Source organism: Corvus kubaryi, unplaced genomic scaffold (genome assembly GCF_017639235.1).
Source record: "Corvus kubaryi isolate FWS band 111438036 unplaced genomic scaffold, C.kubaryi_AGA036_p1.0 127, whole genome shotgun sequence".
NCBI lineage: Eukaryota > Metazoa > Chordata > Aves > Passeriformes > Corvidae > Corvus > Corvus kubaryi.
In genome coordinates, this window is record NW_024580662.1 from 652,142 (window position 1) to 656,693 (window position 4,552).

The window sequence follows — 4,552 nt, forward strand, 5'->3', positions numbered from 1 at the left end:
TCCCTGCTCTGAAGCCTGTCTGCAGCAGCTCTGCTTCCCAGTGCTCTCCCATCCCATCCTCGAGCACCATTTTGGTGGTCCCCACCCAGCTCAGCCCCTAAGCTGGTGCCGACACCTTTGCAGGTAACCAGACCTGTGCCCAGCGGTCCCCTCCAGCCATAAGCCACCAGGCCATGTGCCCACTGGGAGAGGGTGGCATCTCTCCTCCCACCTCTCTCCAGGCATTTGCTGCAGCGCTCGCGTGCAGGCAGCTGGAGGGAATCAGAGGAGCCGCTTAGAGAAAATCTGGGCAAAGACAAGGGAAAAAAAAAAAAAAAATCCTGGGACCTGGCAAGATCCTACGCAAGTTTCCATGAGAAATCCAACGTGGCCATCCAGCCTGTCTGTGCTGGAGAGTTCCCAGGCCTCTCCCAGGGTCAGCGGCGCTGCCAATGCCCACCCAACTTCCAGCAGAGCCCTGACCGAGCCTGGTCGCCTGCCCACGGCTCCAGCGGCTCCCGATCCCCTTCTTCCTCCCTGCTGCCCGTTCCCAGCCGCCCGGGGAGCCGCCTGCCTCCCGTTGCTCCCGTGACATATTCACTGCTATCAGTTTAGTCTTTAATTTCCTTTGTTTCAGAATATCTGACGGCGCAATTAAGAAGGCCCGAAGGGAAGCGTGTGTGTGCTCGGTCATCAGACCTGCGGTTACCGTCTGTCTGGAAGCGGCGCTGGAGCGGGGCTCGGGAACAGCTGCCAGGCTTCCAGGCTTGTTTTCATTTTCTAAGAGGTTAACTGAGAGCCCGACGCGAAGAGACACCCGAACACACCCAGAAACCCCGCCACACACACGGAGCCACACGCACCCGTACGGAAACACACACATAAACACAGATGTGGGCCGGCACGGGGACATGTAAACACAGCCCTGTGCGGAACCAGCCCCGGGAACGCGGGATGGGACCTGTCTTATCCCGGCTTTTCACAGGTCGCGGTGTGGCAGGACGGGGCTGCCGCGCGGGGAGCGAGGAGCCGGTTGCACCCTGCACCTCCGATCCGCGAAGTGCGGCTTGTTCTGCTCCGGCACGGCGGGGCAGGTCCCTCCCGCTGCTCGGCCGAGACCTTCTGGGGGAAGAGCCCGGTCACAGTAACTGTGAAGAGGCACAGCTGGGGCTTGTTTCCTTCCGGGCTTGGCTGCAAGGCGAGCAAGCGAGGATGTGGATGCGCCCGGGGTCGGGGCTGTGGAGCTCTCCCCGCCGGCACCGGGAGCTGGGCCGGGCCACTCTGCCCAGGCGTGCTGGAGGGGGCAAAGGAAGCTTTAATATTAATTACAGAGGGGTTAGGAAAGGAGAGAGCCTTTCACTTTGTCCCTAGGGAATGGTAAATCCTGATCCTGAGGGGCTGCAACTCCTGGTGCCCTGGGGACTGGAGGTGCTGGGGTGATGGGGGCCCATGGCACCGGAGTGATGGGGACTGGTGGGGGCCCAGGGTACTGGGCTGATGGGGACCTGTGGTACTGGGGTGATGGGGACTGGTGCTGGAGGTTGCTGGGATGATTTGGACCAGTGTGTCAGGGCGATGGGGGCCAGTGATGTCAGGATAATGGTGACCGGTGGTGCTGGGGTGATGGGACCAAAGGTGTCAGGGTGACCTGTGAGCCCAAGGTGATGAGCACCTCAGAGAGCCATTGCTGCCCCACACCAGGCTGACACACAGCAGCACCAAGGGGGGGTGTTTGGCAGCAGAATTTGGCAACACCAAGGTGGGGTGACCGCAGCTTCCTTATGGAAAACCCCATCCCGGAGCCTGGCAGGCATCTCACCAGGGCTGCCAGGAAGAGACAGACTTTGCCCACCCATCACTGTCCTTCCTGCCCCAGCAGAGCCCATGTGGGAAATGCCAGGCCGGGAATAAAGCAAGCAGAAATCTTTCTAGGAGCAGGTTTGTGCCTCACAGTGCCCAGCTACGCAGGAGGAGAATCTCTGGTGGCTTTTAAGGGCTGGGCTCATGCTGCTGCCGTGGGGCCTCATTTGGAGCTTGCTCCTCTCCTGCTCCTGTCTTCACAAGACGTGTAGGAACTTCCTATCTCTGGAGCCTCAGGCCCTTAGTCAAATTTGGTTGGCAGCCACAGGCGCGCACACACCTGCCCGGCGGGATTGCACGCACACCTTGTTTTCTTAGGAAACGAGAGGGGAGCGTGACCCAGGCCGGGTAGCGCTTCATTCTGCTGCAATAAATTAACATGTCAACTGTTCTGGCCCTAAAACCTGTCCCAGATGCAGTGAAAACCGGGGGGGAAGCTTGGCATCCTCATGGTGACCTCAGCTGGGTGAGGGAGGTGCAGCCAAGTTCAATGGGAACATCCAAAGCGTCCATCAGGGCCCATTCCCTGCCTTTGCTGCTGCCATGGGCTGGGGGTCCCCAGAAGAGGGGTCCTGCTGGGGAAATGGGGCTGGGTGAAACCCTGAGCAGGGAAATAAAGGGTGGGGCATCCCCCAGTTTTAGCTGGGAGTGTCCCCCTCTTTCCCTCTGGTGCCACTGGGCTGGGAGTGCTGCTGTTCCCTGGGGTGGGAGAGCAAAGAGCAGGTGAGCACTGCAGGGACAGACCTATCGGTCTCAGGCAATCCCCTTAATATCGAGAGAAATCTCTGCTTTCCTTTTCTCTGTTTCTCCAGGAATCTCCACTCCTTTTGCTGTTTCTGAGTTAGTGGGAAAAGGGACAGCAAGGGTTCATCTTCCCCCCAAGCTGCGCTGATGTGCAGCCAAAGGTGGCACAACCCCCTGTGCCCTGCAGGGCCAGGGGCCACCAGCTGAAGCAGCAGGAGGGGCTCGGGGGCTTCAGTGGTGTGTGCCCACTCTGCAGCCCTGGCTCCAGGGACCCTGGGGACACGCCACAGCTCCTGATTATTCCCAGGGCTGGTCCACCTCCACCATCCTGGCGGGCCTCTCCCAGTGTTGCCTGCTCTTTTGGGAGCCTGCTTGGGATTTGCTCCCAAACGCTTTTCTTCCCACCTCTTCACCCTTGCCAGCCTTCTGCCTCATCCCAAAGTGCTCTTCCCTTTCCTTAGGTGGGATCTTTCCCTTGAGCCCTGATTTTCCCCTCATGGCCAGGAATTATGGATGTTCAGGCCATCTGAAGCACCTTGTTAAGCAAATATGTCTCAAACAGCTTCAACCCCGCAGGTCCTGCTGAATTTTGGGCTTTGGGCTCAGTCTGCAAGGCAGATTCCACATCCCATGAGACCCGAGCAGAGCGGGAATGGAAGAGCCGGGGTGTTCACTCCCTTTTGGACACTGATGACCTGGTGCTCTGCATGCTGAGGGGCTGGTCAGGCCACTGAGCACTTTATCGAGGCTCCTCCATCCGTGCCAAGCGCAGCCGTGGCTGCGGAAGTGCCCCAGCCTCTGTTGGAGGGCGATAGCTGTACCGAGATAACCCCGCTATCAGAACCCTGGGGCTGGCCCCGCCCATCGCTCCAAGGCAGCTCAAAGCATCCCCTCCCGGACGGAGAAGGGTCCCCTGAGCCCCGTGCGAGGGTTCCCCAGCCAGCCCCAAGCTGGGGTGCAGCAAGGAGAGGCCTCTCCAGCAGCTCCGCAGGGCTGGATTTGACCCCGCTACAAAGCTCACTCACCATGAGACTAAACACTTGCTGAGCAAAGCTGCCGACAAGGGTCTCGGGGGACCACTGGGGATGTGTCATCCTGCTCGCGAGCCAGCCCCGAGCTCCAGCGGTGTCACACAGAGAGTGGCTCTGCCGGGGGTCCGGATCCTGGCCCCTGCCCTCCCCCTAGCTCTTGCGGGCCTGTGCCAGGTCCCCTGCTGGGCACGGGGGCGGCTCTCGGAGCCGGGTCCTGCGACAGAGGTTGCGTTCGTCTCGCCTCCAGCCCATTGTCTTGTTTATTTGTCACGGTTGGTCCCCAATTAGGAGTTTGAGCCGCTTGGGACAAGAACTGTTTCTTCCCATGTGAACGTGCGGTTCCCGCTCCGCCGGGCTGTGATGTGGCCGGCGACCCGCAGGAGCATCTGCTATTGCAGCAACAGTGCCCGAATGCGTTTCAGATGGGCTCGGCTCTGCTTTCCGTGCTCGGGCCGGCGGCCAGCCTGGGATGGAGCCTCCAGCCGGCCCTCGGGATGCGATGTTCCCGTCCTCGGGGACGCGGCTTGGGGACCTGCTGGGGAGATCGTCACCAGCCGAACGCGTCTGGCCAGCACCGAGCCCGGGGGGGGCCCCTGGATGGGGAAGGGGCTCTGCCGGGGGCACCACCGGGTCCGACCCCAGCCTGGCTGCACACGGGGAAGGGGGGATGCTCCACCTGGGATCTCTCAGGGAACGACCCGACCGCCATCCCCGGCTTTGCCGCTGAGGTCAGCCCCGATTGGGATGCTCCCGCCGGCTCAGTCCGGGGATGCAGCGCCGGTCACCCCGCGGAGGGGACGCGCAGCCGGCGGTGCCCCGGCCCCGCACCTGCCCCCGCGGACGGCAAGTCCCGTCTGGCCGGTGGCCCCGGGGCAGCGCAGGGCCCGTCCGGCCGGGTTCGCGCGGCGTCAGGCAGCACATGATCCGCGCCGCGGGGC

At 61.9% G+C, this 4,552-nt stretch overlaps 1 long non-coding RNA gene across 1 annotated transcript; it reads right to left on the reverse strand.

Moving 5' to 3' along the window:
* Positions 1-591: 591 nt before the first annotated feature.
* On the reverse strand, positions 592-4,552 carry LOC121662018. Its single transcript, XR_006015159.1, has 3 exons — positions 4,291-4,552; positions 3,609-4,146; positions 592-1,273 (listed from the first exon to the last, which is right to left on the reverse strand). It is a non-coding gene; the product is annotated as an uncharacterized LOC121662018 (long non-coding RNA).